The sequence below is a fragment of the Giraffa tippelskirchi genome, chromosome 7 (assembly GCF_054371585.1).
Source record: "Giraffa tippelskirchi isolate mGirTip1 chromosome 7, T2T-mGirTip1v1.2.pri, whole genome shotgun sequence".
Taxonomy (NCBI): Eukaryota; Metazoa; Chordata; class Mammalia; order Artiodactyla; family Giraffidae; genus Giraffa; species Giraffa tippelskirchi.
The window spans coordinates 30,771,839-30,791,579 of record NC_137281.1 but is presented as its reverse complement, the minus strand read 5'-3'; the positions used below and the strand labels follow the sequence as shown (position 1 = coordinate 30,791,579).

At 38.0% G+C, this 19,741-nt stretch overlaps 1 protein-coding gene across 5 annotated transcripts in view; it reads left to right on the top strand.

The window, feature by feature from the left end:
• LOC145514261 (uncharacterized) overlaps positions 1 to 19,741 on the top strand; it is a 261,315-nt gene that overhangs the window by 26,806 nt on the left and 214,768 nt on the right. For all 5 annotated transcript variants that reach the window (XR_014059995.1, XR_014059996.1, XR_014059999.1 and 2 more), the window contains exon 6: positions 4,010 to 4,173. The gene's annotated coding sequence lies outside the window, so the exon portion shown is untranslated. The remainder of the gene's footprint in view (positions 1 to 4,009; positions 4,174 to 19,741) is intronic.

The window sequence follows — 19,741 nt, the reverse complement described above, 5'->3', positions numbered from 1 at the left end:
AGTTGATGCTATTAATGTAACAAAAACTTACAATGTGTGATATCAAGCTTATTGGGTAATAATTGACACCTAAGTGAGCAAATGATTGGAAAAGGCTAAGAAAATAGAAAAATTTTATTACAGGCTAATAAATATGACACATTTTATGTAGTAGCAACGCAATGCCAAAACTGTAGCCAGCTGTTAATAAATGGGAAAAAAGAATAATATGGCTAGGTATCATAATATGGCTATGGATAAGGAGTTCCCCAGGCAGAGTGTTGAAAGTGTCAGCAGAATGTCATCAATTGTGTGTGATAAGGTGTGGAAATAAAGGCATGAATGAACAAAAGAACTAACCAATTTTCAAGTAGCATTTAAGAGGAATATAGAGGGATTTCCCTGGTGGTCCAGTGGTTGGGAGTCTGCTTTGAAGTGTGGGGGATGTGGGTTTCATCCCTGGTTAGGAAACTAAGACCCCACGTGTTACCAAGCAGCTGAGACTCCAGCCATAACTTGAGAGTCTGTGTGCCACAGCTAGAGAGTCTGCATGCCACAACAAAAGATCCCACATGACACAACGAAGACCTGCATACTGCAACTAAGACACAGTGCAGCCAAACTAATAAATAAATAAAAAATATATTTTTTAAAAAAGGAATGTAGAGGTTCCAAGGTTTAGATTAGATACAAAACTAGCTCATTGTCAATTTCACCAGCTAGTCAAAGATTCTCAAAGTAAAATGCAGCCTTCAGGTATAGATAGAATTAAGGATGTATCTGCAAGACACTGTGTTAAGATCTCTGAAAGAACTAAATTGATACCTACTAGACACTCTTTACCAACTCAGCTATCAGGGAAGCTATCAGGTCAGTTTTCATTCCAATTGCAAAGAAAGGCAATGCCAAAGAATGTTCAAACTACTGCACAAATGCACTCATCTCACACACTAGCAAAGTAATACTCAAAATTCTCCAAGCCAGGCTTCAACAGTATGTGAACCGTGAAGTTCCAGATGTTCAAGCTAGATTTAGAAAAATCAGAAGAACCAGAGATCAAATTGCCAACATCCATTGCATCATCGAAAAAGCAAGAGAATTCCAGAAAAACATCTACTTTATTGACTATGTCAACGCCTCTGACTGTGTGGATCACACCAAACTGTGGAAAATTCTTCAAAAGATGGGAATACCAGACCTTCTGACCTGCCCCCTGAAAATCTGTATGCAGGTCAAGAAGCAACAGTTAGAACTGGACATGGAACAACAAACTGGTTCCAAATCAGGAAAGGAGTATGTCAAGGCTGTATATTGTCATCCTGCTTATTTAACTTCTATGCAGAGTATATTATGCGAAATGCCAGGCTGGATGAATCACAAGCTGAAATCAAGATTGCCGGGAGAAATACCAATAACCTCAGATATGCAGATGACACCAACCTTATGGTAGAAAGTGAAGAACTAAAGAGCCTCTTAATGAAAGTGAAAGAGGAGGGTGAAAAACTTGGCTTAAAACTCAACATTCAGAAATCTAAGATCATGGCATACGGCCCCATCACTTCATGGCAAATAGACGGGGAAACAATGGAAACAGTGAGAGACTACTTTTTTGGGCTCCAAGATCACTGCAGATGGTGACTTCAGCCATGAAATTAAAAGACAGTTGCTCTTTGGAAGAAAAGCTATGACCAACCTAGAAAGCATATTAAAAAGCAGAGACATTACTTTGCCAACAAAGATCCATCTAGTCAAAGCTATGGTTTTTCCAGTAGTCATGTATGGATGTGAGAGTTGGACTATAAAGAAAGCTGAGCGCTGAAGAATTGTTGCTTTTGAATTGTGGTGTTGGAGAAGATTCTTGAGAGTCCCTTGAACTGCAAGGAGATCAAACCAGTCAATCCTAAAGGAAATCAGTCCTGAATATGCCTAACCTGAAATGCCAATACTTTGGCCTGCTGATACAAAGAACTGACTCATTTGAAACGACTCTGAAGCTGGGAAAGATTGAAGGTTGGAGGAGAAGGGGACGACAGAGGATGAGATGGTTGGATGACATCACTGACTCAATGGACCTGAGTTTGAGTAAACTATGGGAGTTGGTGATGGACAGGGATACCTGGCATGCTGCAGTCCATGGGGTCGTAAAGAGTCAGACACGACTGAGCAACTGAACTGAACTGAACCGAGACACTCTTAGCTAGGAAAAAAAGGTCATCTAGAAATCTTAAGGATGTTGATCTGAGATGCTTAAATGCTAGTGGCATGTTTTGAAATCTTTAGTGATTATCATTTCGGCAACTTGAGTTGAATGGGATTAATAGAAGGCTCACAAAATTTTAAGAGTTTTATACAGGAGAAAAAGAACACAGTTTGGATTAAAAGAGGCCAAGATGATGGAAGTATCCTGAAGTCCTCTGGGATTTCAAATTTGTGTGGAAAAGCATAAACTTGTTCAATTGTCACTATGAGTATTTCTTCAGAAGGATCCAAGGAGGGTAAGGAAAATGGTGAGATGTAGCACCAAGAAAAAAAAGAGCAGAGCCAGGAGCCATGGTGAATAGTATGAGGAGATTAAGTCTTAGGGAGAAGAGCCCAGAGAAAATTCTCCACTCTTAGTATGTGTGCTTGGGGCTGTGACTAATGATGGACAATATTTTACCAATAAGTATTCAAAAATGGTATGGATTAGTGATGTGTGTGTCTCCTAATCCTTCCTCTCACTTTAAGAAGTGGACTGTGCATTGTGTGACTCTTCTACAAAACATATAACCAGACATTTTAGTAATATTAATTCATAGGTCTCTGCATCAAAATGAGCCACCTCCAGGAAACTACATCCAGATCAGATGTATGTATCATAAGATCTTGTACTTGCAGCCTGGTATTGTAATTACAAGACACATCGGAGTGTTTATGGAAGGGTAGACATATTTTGTGTGTCAAAGAGATACAAATAATTTGGACCCAAGATCAGCCCACATTAATGGGCTATAAATAAATGACAGTATCCCTCTTTCAGCATCCTTTTCCCTGAAACTTTCTGGTTTTTGCTCACTCTGCCTCTTGCTGGCCTTATGTTAACACTGTAGAGACTAAGCCCGGAGAAGTTTGCATACTCTGCTTGTTCTCAGTCAGGATTGGGTTGACTGGCTTTTGGCGTCTTGCCTCCACCATAGGAACAAGGCCAAGTCACTCTTCGAGGATGAGCGACCACATGGAGGGAGCTGGGGGTTTCCAGACCCCAGCCAGTCAGCCATTGGGTAGTTTTGCCTAATTAACCAAGAGCTGAACGCCAATCTATGAGGCAACTTAGCCAAGATTGAGAAACCATATTTCTGAACATATAAATTGTTTATGCATGGAATTTAACCTTAATGGATTGTTATTATTTTAATACTCTGTGTTGTAGGGTGGTTTATTTCACAGCAGTAGTAACTAACTCAACTCTGCAACTGTGGACTTCTTATCAAAACTCACATGGTTTCAGTCTTTTTATCTGTAATTTGTGGATATGAAAGCAACCTTAGATGGTAATCATATTAATAAATTAGCTCAAAATATATAGATAATAGTAGGAGTCCAGTAAACATTTTAATTGAACACACAAATGGTTATTATTCAATAAACGTTTGATAAAAATTTCACTGCAAATGCTATGTAGTTAGGGTCATTGTGAGATATTTTTTCCTCCACTCCCCTACATTGGGGGTAAGAAAATGCCTTTGGGTTCTCTCAAAATAGATTATTCTGCCTCTGTAATGGGTACCTGTAGGACTGATTGAAAAATGATGCCATATTAGGAGTCACAGTAGTTTGGGAAAATCCAGGAAACATTTTCTATTGTGATAAAGATAAAAGAGCCTTTTCTTGGCAAAAAGTAGCAGCTAAGTGCTTTGTAAAAATAACAAAGCAGAATCGTTAGTCTAAAGAAAAAGTAGCACTGTCAGAAATTATATATTACACATTTAAAGAAAAGTAAGAAGTCAAAGTCATTGGCCTAACCTCATGATACCTTTTTTTTTTTTCCTAGACAGGTTTACACTAATAATATGAGGCTTAATCACCTGAGATGTCTACACTTGTGACTGATTCAGAGGTGTGGTCAACAAATGTTAAACTGAATGGAATTGAAATATGCCCCCTTCTCCCTGGATTTGAAGGAGTCTCAGTTTATCAGAAATGGGTGAAAGGAAGGTAGGAACTCCATTCTGACAGTGTTCTCAAGACTAACTGGATTATTGTGCTTCACCTATAATTCTCTTCACATTGAGACATTAAACTTGTAACCACAATTCTATAAGGGATGTTTCATGAATACCGTGCATAGTATTAATAGTTTGCCTGTTTGAGGGTATGTCTGCATGTGTTTTAGGATGCAAATATGTATGTTTAAGATGAATCTAGTATCTTGGGAGAGTATAATATCATCCACTTAGACTTTATTTTTCAATGCATTTATTTTATTTTATTTATTTGGCTGTACTGGGTCTTAGTTGCAGCACCTGGGATCTTCAAACTTTGCTGTGGCTGCAGGGTCTTTAGTTGTAGCATGTGGGATCTAGTTCCCTGACCAGGGATAGAACCCACGCCCCAGCATTGGAACCACAGAATCTTAGCCACTGGGCCACCAGGGAAATCCCACATCCCCTTAGACTTTAATTGAAAAAACAGAAATAGCCCTTTAGGCCTGCAGTAAATATTCCAGAATCAAGAGTTTGCTAAAACCCACATTCCCTTCTGTTTCCTCTCTGATTCTGTTGGACTATCCTGAGAAAGCTAAAATTTAACATTCTTGCTGTTCTGGTTCCTAAAGCACATGAAATACATTTTAGTTCCCCTCCTACTCTAAGAACTAACAAATTATATGGAATTTTAATGCTACTGTCTCATAAAAAGTTCAGTGGAAATGATTAGAATAACTTGGGTTCTTATTTTGAACTAGCTCTACAGCCCTGCCCACTGGAGGCCATGAGATTTGTTTTATCTACACTACTGGGATACTGTAAGGTTTATGGAGATAATGGATGTGAGACTGCTTGGTATAATGCAATTCAGATACAAGGAGTTTTTCTGCATATATATATTAATTTCATATTTATACCTCCCTTCAAAATGATTTTATGTAGTTAATACATATTCAATAAGAAAGAAAGTGTTCTATTTAAATCAAAACAAAAAGGGAAAGTTTTTAAAAATAGTTATTTTATCTTGCTTCTTTCTAACCCTTTAGTCCTCTAGGTGTTCTGAAATTAGTCATATAAAGATTCAATTTAACCTCTCAGAGTTTTGTGTCCATTGCAGTCATAGCTCTGTTTTTCAAAAGAATTAATCTAGTATATCCAGTAACTGGAATATATTGTCATTTAATGAATAGTTTTTCCCCACTAATTAGTTTATTATACATTCCTTGTGGTATGAATAAGAAGATAAAAGTACTCCCTAACTTTTAGGGATAAGAAGTATTCCCTATCATTCCAATGATAAAGGGAAATTGAAAGCATCAACTTAAAAAATTCACAGCATGAGAGTTATGAGTTCAGTTTTATTTGGGGCAAAATGAGGACTAGAGCCTGGGAGATAACACCTCAGATAGCTCTGGGAAACTGCTCCCAAGAAACAGAGGGGAAGATCAGTATATATGTGATTTTGGTGAAGGGGGAGTGCATGCAATCAAGCACATATTTTTTCCAGAAATTTTCTGCTAGTCACTAGGAGCAGTTGTTACCATGAAGGACTTTAGTGCTTTTCTAGATATGAGGAGTTTCAAGAAATGGGCTCATAAAATTGGCTCCTCAAAATATCTTAACAAACTGAAGACTTGTCCTGACAGTTTTTCCCTGAGCACAGAGTGCCTCATTTCAGCTCTCCACCCTAGAACCCCTTTCACGGAATGTTGAAGGTCAGCACCTACAGCTGCTGCATACAGGATATGACATAATCCTTGTAGAGGTATATGGCAATGCCCATGGCAAGTGCCAATTTGTTGTTGAAAGTGAAAGCGTTAGTTGCTCAGTCGTGTCCGACTCCTTGTGACCCCATGGACTGTAGTCCACCAGGCTCCTCTGTCCATGGAATTTTCCAGGCAAGAATACTAGAGTGGATTGTCATTCCCTTCTCCAGGGAATCTTTGCAACTCAGGGATCAAACCTGGGTCTTCTGCATTGCAGGCAGATTTTTTTACTGTCTGAGCCACCAGGGAAGCCAAAGATATTTTTCTATGTCTTCAGAAATAATCTCATGTTTTCCATATTAGGATCCAAATTAAGTCTCCCATCACATCTCCCTCTGCTCTGTGAGCCTCTCCCAGGGTATCAAACCAAGCAAACTTCTTTCCATGATTCTCAAATTCCTTTCATAATTTCAAGTCTTTTGCAAGACATGCTGTTTCTTCTGCCCTAAATGTCTTTTCCAGTTCTCTAAATAATGCTTCTTCATTCTTCAAGAATAAGCCCTTATCAAACCTGCTGCTTTAATAAATCTTCCTCATTACTTTAGAATTATTTGGTACACTGATAAGAAAGGACTTACCAGGTGGCTCAGTGGTAAAGAACCTGCCTGCTAATGTAGGAGATGATGGAGATGTGAGTTTGAACCCTGGGTTGGGAAAATCCCTTGGAGGAGGAAGTGGCACCCCACTCAAGTATTCTTACCTGAAGAATCCCATAGACAGAAGAACCTGGTGGGCTACAGCCGTAGGGTCACAGAGTCAGACACGACTGAATGACCGAGCACACCCACACACATACAGATGACAGAGCAGATAATAAGCTAACTGAGGGCAAAGACTATATTGCTATACGCCCTCATCTCTACTTCCTAGCACAAAGTTAGGACAAGTGGTCATTCAATCCATGGTTAGGGAATGTCTGCAGAGAGGAGAATTTGCTCCTATTTCTTTGAGGTGATGCTAATTCAGATAGCTTTGTTAGGGAGAAATCCCCTGCCTATTTAACAGTCTGACAGAATCCTGCAGCATCTGCTAACACACTAGTTCAGAAAATCTGCCAAGACGATCCTAAAAAGCACCTCATCATTTGCAACCACTGATTCAAAGACCAGACATAATTGTCGTGGCTTCATTTAAACCCACTGTCAATGAAGTCTTGAATGCACGCTTTTGAATTTAGGACTTTCTTGCAACCAGCCACTCTAATCATAGAAATGGTCATTTGCACTGGAGTGTCATTAACTCTATATTGTTATTGGAGTGGTACATTTAATTCAGTGTTACAGAGTTGAGCAGAATTCATCTTTTGTCACACTGCTGCCCTCAATAGATATTCTTCCTGAAAAGACTACAGTGAAAAGAGTTGGGGACTTGTGAACTTATTGATCCTGAAATCTAACACCCCTGTTTCTGTTCCCCACTCTCTGACCTTCATGAATTTCCCAAAGTGCTCTGGGTCCTGTTCATGGGAAGATACTTGAATAAAGACAGTTTTGTTGTGATTAGCTCATCCCCACACAGAACACCTAAAAGGTCATTCAGTCTTTTATCTTGGAAACAACTAACCTTCTTTGGAAGTAGATTAAATATGTCTTTTTGCTGACAATTTGTTTCAAAAATAGGAAAAGGTAGAACAATAGGTACATTATGCAGAGTGTTTTTGAAAAAGAACTTTTATAAATTGGTAATTTAGAAAATCAGTGGGTTGCAGACGAGACACAGCATCCTCCGTTGAGTTTTCCGCTGCAGCAGAAGTGTCATTTGAGTACACTCTTTAATCAAACTTTTTTACAATTTATACCCGGTCTATGCAGAATTGAGTACTTGGGCTGAGTTGATATATTCCAATGCCTCCTATTTCCATGAAATCTAAGATGCTACTTTATCAAACTCATTTTTCACAGGAGGGAGTTCAAGCAGAGAGAGGGGGTGAAGCAGCACATCCAAGGTCAATGCTGAAAGTGAACATTAGAAATAGATGTTCTTATCCTTTCCTTTGGACTCCATGCTCCTGTTGCCTACAAAGAATGATACGACTAACGCCATTTTTCACCAAGCTATCCGCACACACCATTTCTTACCGGCTAGCAACCACACTTATTGTGGCCACATAGTCAGCAAAGTGCTCTCACTCTCATGAAAGGCAAGACTCTTTCCTAGCACTAAGGAATGGATCCCTAGTTGATCTGAATAAGCACTGACAATTTTAGTTCCTAAATGCTGATCGTTGCTCTAGAGGTAAGCATGTAACTTCGAGATAATGAGAATTAAATATAAATGAATTAGGTGACTTCTCTTCCTGAGTTCTTAAATCTACATGGTAGTATGTAGAATACATGGTAGTATTCTTAAATCTGCATGGTAGTATGAGGATGTTTAGAGCCATAATAACTGTCTTGTCTATTAAGGCTTGGGGTCCTTCAGTATATGTATGAGCTAATATAACAAACCTGGAACCACCCACCTCCAGTCTTTTTTGTTAAAGAAGCTAATTGAAAGTCTTTATAAGGACTTCCCTGGTGGCCCAGTGGATAAGACTCCACCCTTCCAATGCAGGGTGCCCAGGTTTGTTTCCTGGCCAGGGATCTAAGATCCCACATACCACAACTATAGAAGCCTCTGCGGCAATGAAGACCCAGTGCATAAATATTATTTATTATTATTAAATATTACTATTATTATTAAAATAAATTAAAAAAACATAAAAGTTTCATAGCTGAAGTCACTATATTCCCTTATATGCAGTTCAAAGCTATTCTAACAGATAGGTAAGTCATAGTACATATCCCAAGTAAAATGGCTTTCATGCTTACATTGAAAAGGGGAACTGGAGGGGGATGGGGATAAGTAAGACTTGTGAAAACAAAGGAGTCTGAGTCCATATATCAAAGGGCAAATGGTGTAGAGCAGATGTCCTCCTTCAGTCACAATTAAGAACAAGTTTGAACCGAAGTGCAATAGATTCAGTGCTGGTTCAGGCTAGCTGGAGGTCTATGAGAAAATCAGACTAGGGAGACAGTCATAAGTAGCACAGACCATAAAGATATTAGACAGAACCGAACTTGTTCCAATAATTTGGTATGAACCAAAGCAAGCGGAAATAATGCCGGACTGTAGCCCCAGGAAGCTTATATATGAACTGGAATTGGCACTCTGATCCAGCAAATAAATCTGGCCTGCTCCTTATTTTTGTGAGCAAAGTTTTATTAGAACACACAGATACCCACTTGTTTATGAATTACATATTTTAATGGCAGAATTGGGTAGTTGAGACAGAGACTATAAGGCCCTCAAAGACCACAATATTTTCTGTGTGGCCTCTCATAGATAACATTTCCCAAAACCTAGCATTGAGTGTCCCATGAGGATTTAAGTCTGGCGACACAGAGAGTCCATCGGTACATAATAGATAGAGGAAGGTAGGAAGAAAAGGACCAAGAAAAATGGAGCTTTCCGTTTGAAATATTTGAATGGGGGAAAAAATAGCTACTACCCCATAACATCACAAAAATGCTTTTTATCTATTCCAGAGACTGACATGAGAGTAAATGCTGTGTTTGCATAACTGAATAAAAGGAGAGACAAATCCATAGCTCTGCTAGTATTTTATGAAAGGGACTTTTGATATGCTGGGCATCTGATTAACCATTGGCTCTGATATTTAGGCAGGTAGCCTAAATAAATTAGTGCACATCCAGAATAGCTCAAGGTGAAAATGTACGTGGTTAGGGAGGCGTGAGCTTTGGGTGCTGAGATAGAGGTAAGGGAGAAAGTGGTGCTGACATACAAAACTCTAGCTTTCTATTTCATCTCATAGATTGCTTCTGGCCCCAAGTCTGACTGATGCTTTACCATTACACATCAATATGATTACACATACTTTGGATCTAAAATTGCATTCCTCAAACTAAGCATCATCAAAAATGCAACAAAGGAAGAGATGGCTCATGACAATCCAAATGCCTCTACACAGAAAGGAAAATAAACATTTCATTTTCCTGAAACTTGCTATGAAAGCTGAAATTCACATAATGAATTCATAAAGAGACTTTGCTATGATAGGAATAATTTGGCCCTGAAATATGAGCTGCTTTTATTCATGTAATATATGCCTGGCAGTATTGAAGGTGTTCTCCCCTTTCTTTCTGCCCAAGTTTATATTGCCAAGAAGTACAAAGCCTTATACATGGCTAGTGGCTAAAATGTTACCCTAAAATATTTGATCAAGGGGACAACATCATTGCCAGTATCAGAAGATGTCTCTTTATGAGTAACTGCAAGCAGGGGTAGAATCCTCACCTTCACTTATACCCACCATCATTTAAACACAGTAATGGAGACATTGAGTTAAAATTAAAAAGGCAGGAACCCAACAAGAGCTTTGTGTTTACAGTGAAATCTTTCAAATACTGGGTGATCTTTACAAAAATATTCTTGTGTGTCCCTCTGTCTGGACTTCCTGCTTCTCTTGTGGTTTAGATAATGCTTACTGACCTTATAAGTGCCATCCCCTTAAGTAAGTCTTTCTTCACTGACCTCTCCTAGTCCCAATGAACCCCATACTCTTATACCTACTGAGGGCCCCTATACCTGGAAAAAAACACATGTTTAAACCACTGGTTAATGTTCTTGTCTCTTCTGAGATGAGAGACACATTTTTTTATGGAATTTTTTTTTCCATACCTCTATCCGCAACATCCATTGCAATGCCTTAGCTGTCTGTTGAAGAACAACTTCATACAGAACACCAAAAAAATTAACCTGATAAGCCGCTTTCCTCTATTCAAGACTAATCTTTCTTTCTCTGACATGAAAAGTGATTATTGACCTATCTTCAAAAACAGTGACTCATGTGGCTTTTTGAAACATGATTAGGGCTAGTCTGGGTTCTAGTTTGACATCTCCCACTAAATAGCTATGTTATTTTGTATGAAATCCCTTAACCTCTCTGTATTTCTTTGTTATTCTCAATTCAAGAAAAGAGAGCATTAGATGGAATTGAATAATGTTTATGATGTCTTCTTATACTCAAATTTCTCTGAAACTGTAAGTGTGTATTTGTACAAAATTAGATCTTCTTCTCCTTACTCTAGAAATCATTTTTTTTTAAAGAGTTCTGTACGTATTCCGATATCACACAGATGTATGACCTGAAATGTTAAATCATCTATTACTCAGGTTATGCTAAAAGAGAAAGATTGAATTGAATGTCATTGCATTATAAACATGTTTTTAAGTTGAAGAGAGTAGTGCCCAAAGATACGACAATTTTATATGTTGTTCAGTTGCTCAGTCATGTCCGTCTCTTTGTGGTCCCATGGACTCCATCATGCCAGGCTTCCCTGTCCTTCAGCATCTCCGGGAGCTTGCTCAAACTCACGTCCATTGGGTCGGTCATATCATCCAACCATCTCATCCTCTGTTGTCCCCTTCTCCTCCTGCGTTCAATCTTCCAGAATTCATGGTCTTTTCTAATGAGTCAGCTCTTCACATCAGGTGGCCAAAGTATTGGAGCTTCAGCTTTAGCAACAGTCCTTCCAATGAATATTCAGGACTGATTTCCTTTAGGATGGACCGGTTGGATCTCCTTGCAGTCCAAGGGACTCTCAAGAGTCTTCCCAATACTATAGTTCAAAAGCATCAATTCCTCGGTGCTCAGTTTTCTTTACATCCAACTCTCACATCCATGGGCTTCCCTGGTGGCTCAATCACTAAAGAATCTGCAGTGTGGGAGATGTGGGTTCAATCCCTGGGTTAGGAAGATTTCCCTGGAGGAGGGCATGGCAAACCACTCCAGTATTCTTACCTGGAGAATCCCCATGGACAGAGGAGCATGGCCAGCTACATTCCATGGGGTTGCAAAGAGTCAGTCACAACTGAGCGACTAAGCACAGCACTCACATCCATACGTGACTACTGGAAAAACAGTTTTGACTGTATGGACCTTTGTTGGCAAAGTAATGTCTCTGCTTTTTAAAATGCTGTCTAGGTTTGTCATACATTTTCTTCCAAGGAGCAAGCCTCTTTTAATTTCATGACTGCAATCACCATCTGCAGTGATTTTGGAGCTAAAGAAAATAAAACCTGTCACTGTTTCCATTGTTTCCCCATCTCTTTGCCATGAAGTGTTGGGACCAAAGTGATACAATTTTATATGTATTTATATATGTGTATGTGTGTGTTTCAATATATGCATGCATATCCATACATATCTACACATATAGGGGGCTTCCCAGGTGTCACTAGTGGTAAAGAACCAGCCTGCCAATGCAGGAGACTTAAGAGACATGGGTTTGATCCCTGGGTCAGGAAGATCCCTTGGAGGAGGGCATGGCAACCGACTCCAATATTCTTGCCTGGAGAATCCCATGGACAGAGGAGCCTGGTGAGGTACAACCCGTGGGGTTGCAAAGGGTCGGACACGACTGAGCAATGAACACTGACTGACTGATTGATACACAGATATACAATATAAATATGTATACCACACAGTTTATATAATACTTTATAAAAGTCCTAATGCTAATTACTATGCAAAATAGGTGTTACTTGAATTGTGTTCTATTAAATCTGTAAATTAGATGTAGACTTTCATTTTCTTTTTAGAGGAAGAGATGAAAAACATAGATCTGATACACTACCACCATTAACACAATTGAATGGCCTTAATTTCTCAATAGGATCATTCAATATTCATTTTTTAATTTCTGCATTTACACATAATATCTCTCTGGAGGCCTCTAACAGATTCTACTGCTGCAGTTTTAATGAGAACTATCAAAGGTTACTATGAGATGATGATCTATATTTAATTCATAGATTTCCCCAGACATTTGTGCAATTCAGTGCTGTTTAGAATCTTTTTTAGTTTTATTGTCTTGAAACATTTACCCCAATTTAAACTGCATCTTTAATCTTTATTAGCATAATCCTTCCATTCTTAAAGTTAGTATTTTGAGAATTAATATGGAAAAATGATGGCCTCTTTAGGGAATTTAATAACTTTGCTTATGAGGAAACACTGAAAAATCATCTTGTGTCTATGCAATGTTTCAAAATATATTCTGATCAAATATTTCTATCTAACAAAGCAATATTAATGTTTATCTCTCCAAAATTTTATAATTATGATTTATTATATTTATACAACTTCATTGAACAGAACAAAACATATCAAGTGCTCAAAGGTGACTGGTACACATTTAATGATTTTTCAGATGGTGTGTGGTTTAAGAAAAAACCCAAACAAAAACACTGATATTTTAGAGAAAACCCAAATCAAAATCTAAACAAAAAATCTGAATTATGAGTTTGTGATCATAATGAAATGGTTTTAGCTTATTAAAAAAGACAACTTTTCTCATCTGTAGCTAAGTTTATAAAATCATATTCCTTGAAGATCAAATCAAAAGTGAGTTTAAGTATGGTAAAGGAATCAGAGCATTTTTTATTGCTATTGCTGCTCATTATTGTAGGCATTCAAATGAATCACACCACATATTTTTAAGTGAAATAAAAATTAGGGTGATTTACTACTAGTATAAACTTATATAATATAGGAGTTTAAATTAAATGAAACCATAGATTTCAGGATTACTGGCCTACCGAAAGGAAACTTCTTAGACCAAATCTTAGCATACTTATTAAAGGACCCCTTATTTTTCATGTGGTCAGTCCTTCTCACTGAGCTTCAGAACAAACTTTACAATGGGAGAGAAATCATGTACAATTCTTGTACCATGGACAGAGATGGAAACTGAGGCTCTCAGAAATTAAGGAAAGTATCTTTGGTGGTTCTCCTAATAAGCAGTAGGATAGTTACAGAATGTGGCAAGGTGAGATTTACATGAGGGCATGTAATAGAGGAGAAATGAATATTTTGATTTCCAAATCAATCATTCAAGCTTCTGTTTTCTTATCTTGTGCATTTTACATGCTCCATCTGTAGTTTTATCTTCTTTCCATAATTCACTTCTACCTAAATTCTGCTCAAAACTGCCTTCTCATGAGACAGCTTGTCTCAACCTGAAAGCCTTAGGTGTTAAAAGATTTGTATTTGAGTTTTTATTTTCTCACAGTTCTTTCCTAGATCTTTGGTGAACTGTTTACTTTCTATAATTTTTTCTCTTCAAAATTCATTCCTTCTTTGTCAGTGTCCTCAGAAAAAGATGAAAGAAATTCTAGGTCTAGTGATCTTACTTGTCTTATTTATTTAAGTCTAGCTGGCTTGTCTTGGAGAAGTCATTTTCCTCTCTTCTGAAAAATGAAAGTCTTAAATAAGATATCTCCAGGGTATCATTGACTCCAACAATCTGAAAATTTTATAAGTTATATCTCAAGTACACAACTCCTAAAATTTACAAAGCAATTCTGACATTCTAAATGCATTAAAAAAGAAATTTGATCTTTTAGTTTGTTCCAGCAGCCCTATCTTGTTAAAAACAAGATATGCTCCTCACTTTCAGGAGGCGTATCAGCAGCATCTTTATACTTATTACCTAAGTGATTTTTGGATGTATCCTACATGCATCTTAATCATTGAACTGACTTGGAAGATGAATCCACAAAACAGCCAAGTATTCCAAATAGGAATATCAATCCTGGTCTCTCAAGTTGCATGTGTTCTTGTCTGGATGTCTTCACTTCTGGCCTGAGTTCGGTTCAGTTCAGTTGCTCAGTCATGTCCGACTCTTTGCAACCCCATGAACTGCAGCATGCCAGGCCTCCCTGTCCATCACCAACTTCTGGAGTCCACCCAAACCCATGTCCATTGAGTCGGTGATGCCATCCAACCACTTCATCCTCTGTCATCCCCTTCTCCTGCCCTCAATCTTTCCCACCATCAGGGTCTTTTCAAATGAGTCAGCTCTTCGCATGAGGTGGCCAAAGTATTGGAGTTTCAGCTTCAACATCAGTCCTTCTGATGAACACCCAGGACTGATCTCCTTTAGAATGGACTGTTTGGATCTCCTTGCAGTCCAAGGGACTTTCAAGAGTCTTCTTCAACACCACAGTTCAAAAGCACTTCTGGCCTGGACTTAGTCAATAGCACAATTTAAGGGAAACACTAGGTTACACTTTCATACTCCTTAGTACTGATGCATGCTCAACTGCTTCAGTCATATTTGATCATGTAACCCCATGAACTATAGCCAGACAGGCTTCTCTGTCCATGGGATTCTCCAGGCAAGAATGCTGGAGTGGGTTGCCACACCCTCCTCCATGGGATCTTCCCTACCTAGAGAGTGAACCTGTGTCTCCTGCATTACAGGCAGATTCTTTACCTGCTGACTGACCTGAGAAGCCCAATCAATTAGTACTGATATGAAGTATTGATATTAGTATTGATACGAAGCTATATTCTACCAAACCCAAGCCACTGACCACCTGAAACTCCTATCAACAAAGGGATATAAGGACCTTCCTGGTGGTCCAGTGGTTAAGAATCTACCTTCCAATGCAGTGGATGCTGGTTTGACCCCTCGTGCTGGAACTAAGATCCCACGTGCCTCAGGGTTTACTAAGGCCACTCATCCCAACTAGAGAGAAGCCCATGTGCACAACAAAGAGCCTGCACACCACAACAAAAGATCCCACGTGCTTCAGTGAAAGATCCCACATGCCACAACTAAGACCCAATGCAGCCAAAAATAAGACGAATAAATAATATTAAAAAAGAAACTATAGAACCACATAACCCCGTTTAACTCCTACTAGATAGTCTCTGAAATCAATCCCATTTTATTGTACACCTCTGTTAGCTTCAGTCACTGCTAACGTCCCAGCCTCTGCCCACATCTGTGCATCATCCACATTGTTTTCAGTCTGACCTGTTACTCTACATATAAAATCTTTGCCTGTCCCTCCGGATGTCAAGACATGTCTCAACATTATGTATGAAAATTGCTTTTATGTCTCAGCTTTACCTGAAATGTGACTATCTCCTAAGGCCACCACTTCACCTATTATTTATTAACTGGGGTATGTTTGCACTGTGTACCAAAGGGGTTGCTGGATGTGACATCCCTGCTTCTATTTCCATGTGGAAGTTCCCCAAACTATTCCTTTCTTCCTACCTAAAGAGCTTCTCTGAATCACACAATATTTTATAAACTATTCTTTATTGCTGACCTTCAATAATCCACCAGTTACTCCTCTTTATTCACTCACAATCTGAGCAACTAGATCACTGTTTTTCTCCTCACCACTTTTCTTATCATGTCTTGGGTGGCATTATCATCTCCACAGAAGTCCCATTCAACCCTTGTACCCTAGAGTTCCTTAACTTTCTTATGTCTCTGATATTTCCTCAACTTTCAATACCTTAGCCATCATACCTTTTAATTTTACACTACAGGTTTTCTCCATTATCTGAAACCAGAGTATTCCTATGAAACATTTCATAAACTGAAATGGCATAAACCAAAGAAGCAATGCCCTTAGGATCCATTTCATTACCAGATGCACAAGATAAATGGAAATAAGAACAGGTGCTCAAAGACACAGTTAAAGCAATGATGACTTGATACTGAGATGCAGAGTGTAGTTCCCTGGGAAGGAGGTTAGTGGTGCCACTCCCACTGCTCAGGGCACAAGCTGCCTCGCAGGAAAACAAACGCTAAACTATTTTCCCTTTACATGTTTTTTTTTTTTTTTTAATAAAGGTGACATTTAGCTGCACAACCTCCTAAAACTCTGTATCACTCATCTTTCTTTCTGAACATGGGCTCCTGTATTTCCCTTTAATATTCATAGTTTTTCCACTTGAGCTCTCTCTTCAATTCTTCCACCCTTCATGACTCTTATATTCTTATATGTATTGGATTTACCAATTCAAATTTTACTAACTTTCCTTCCTTTTTTTTTTTCTGTTTGACAGTACAGGATTCCATATGACATTTAGGCATTGTGTCTCCTTAATCTTCTCCAGTTTGACTCCAGTCAGTCTTTCCTTGTCTTTAATGTTCTTGACAGTGTAGAGTACTGGTCATTTTAGCATTCTTAAAATGTCCTTCAGTTTGGGTTTCTCAGATGTTTACTCATGAAGAGACTGAGATTACAGATTTAGGGTAAGATTATCACAGAAGTAATGTGCCCTAGTTATTGCACTGTATTAGGGAGTACAGAGTACTGATGTGGATTATTGCAGGTTGCATTAATCTTTATCACTCGGTTAAGGGGGCTGCTGCTAGGTTTCTTATGAAGTTACTGTATCTCCTGTTCCATAATCTATTCATTAGACTCTAGTCACTAAATCTGGTCCACATTCAAGGAGAAGAGAACTAATCTTCACTTCCTCCAGAGAGAATTATCAAATAACTTTTGAACATATGTTTAAACTACCACAATGAATATTAAATATTTCAGGAGAGATACATATGTTGAAGCTATGCAAATATCTGGCTTCGACTTTAAGTTTCTTCCTCAACTTTTAACACTCATCAGTGGATCTTGCCTGCAGAAATTATTGATATGATATTCAAATGGTGGTTTTATATGACTCCTATTTCTTTTTGTTTTATTAATTGGAATTTTCAATAAGAAATTGTCCTTCAGATTTATTTATGCATGTATTTATTCAATCATGTTTTTATTACAGTATGGAGCTACTGATATTTATTCCTTTGGATTAGAGTCCAATGGTATCGTCACTTATTTTTGTGTTGAAATTGTTCTCGATCTGTCCTTCTGGAGCTCTTTCATTTTGTCTCCTCTAGTCCTTTTGACATAATCTAGTATTGTTTGAGTACTTTCTTATGTCTGACTCCAAAGCATGATGCAGATTCATTTGTACATACTGCCTCCCACTACTTTCATTGTGAGAGTGTTTAGACTGTTTATATTTCATGTAATAATCAACATAATTTAACTTAAGAACCATCTTACTGCTTTTTCTATTTGTCTAGCCTGCTATTTTTTTCTTCTTTTACCCCCTTTCCTCTCCTTTTTTTCTTCATCTAATTGTATGTTTGTTTTTTTTTTATTCCATTTTATCTCTGCTACTGGTATTAGCAGACCTCTTGATTACTCTAGGATTACAATATATATCTTTACTTTGTCTCATTTTACCTTTAAATAATGCCTTAGCATTCATGGTAACTGCTATAAGGATAGATGGAATCTCCTCTCCCATCCAATAGTGTATGCTATTTTCATACATTTTATGTGTTTGTATAGTGTATGTTTCGAAGAAGGCAATGGCACCCCACTCCAGTACTCTTGCCTGGAAAATCCCATGCATGGAGGAGCCTGGTAGGCTGCAGTCCATGGGGTTGCTACGAGTCGGACACGACTGAAGCGACTTAGCAGCAGCATAGTATATGTTTATATATACCTTGAATATATATATGTGTGTGTGCATATGTAATATATATGTTTATAACAGACATATATATATACATGTTACATATGTATACATACATGTTATAAGACACATTGTAACTGACTTTGCTTTTAAAGGTTTTTAAGAATTTTTTTAATTTAAATTTTTTTTTAATTATGAAAACTTTATATTTATTCACAGTTTATTTGTATTATTCTTTATTCTTGTATAGAATTAAATTCTATATATCATTTTGTATCTGCATTTGGAATTATTTTTAACATTTTAGTTTATGTAATTTCTGTAGCAACAGACTCATCTTTGATTTGTCCAATTTTTTTTTTTTTTGTATTGTCTCTTCTCATAGAATTCTAAGTTGAGCATTCTTGTACATTTTTTATTCCATATCTTAAAGTTGTTTCACTGTATTCTGGTTTTCCTAGTTTATGAAAAAGAATCAATATATAGTTAGTATGCCCCTGTAATTAGTTTGCCTTTTTCCTCCAAACTATTCTTAAGGATTTTTGTGTGTTTTTTTTTTCTTCTCTTTTTGTTCATTTGTTTTTGTTTTAAAGCAAGCCATTAGCAATTTGAATATGATGTGCTGGGTCTGATTTTCTTTTTCTTAAAAGAAAAACATCTGTGATGTTTTTAGTTTCCTATTGCTGTTGTAACAAATTACCAAAACTTAGTGGCTGAAAAACCACACAGATTTATTATTTTACCCTTCTGGAGGTCAGAAATGTGAAGGAGTTTTATTGTTTAAATTTAAGGTGTCAATAAAGTTGTATTCCTTCTCAAGGTTCTAGGGGAAAATCCATTTCTTTTCCTTTTCAGCTTCTAGCTGCTGCTGCTGCTGCTGCTAGGTCGCGTCAGTCGTGTCCGACTCTGTGCGACCCCATAGACGGCAGCCCATCAGGCTCCTCCGTCCTGGGATTCTTCAGGCAAGAATACTGAAGTGGGTTGCCATTTCCTCTTCCAGTGCATGAAAGTGGAAAGTGAAAAGTGAAAGTGAAGTCGCTCAGTCGTGTCCAACTCTTCGCGACCCCATGGGCTGCAGCCTACCAGGCTCCTCTGTCCATGGGTTTTCCCAGGCAAGAATACTGGAGTGGGGTGCCATTGCCTTCTCCCAGCTTCTAGTACTTGCTCACAAATGCTTTATCTTCAAAGTACATCACATCTGCTTTCATTATTGACCTTCTCTCTCTCTCTTTCTCCCACTTTGACTGTCTTGCCTCACTTTTGTAAGTACCTTTGTACTTTCATTAGGCCCACCTGGATCATCCAAGATAACCTCCCCATCTCTGGATTCTTAACTTAATCACATCTGCAGAGTTTCTTTGCCATGTAAGCACAGGTAACATATTCACAGGCAGGTTCCAAGGATTTGGATGTGGACATTAGGGGAAGTCATTATTCTGTCTACCATAGCCATTTGGAAAGGAAATTATTTATTTAAATATTCTGATGCTCTTTCCCTTTCCTTTCTGAAA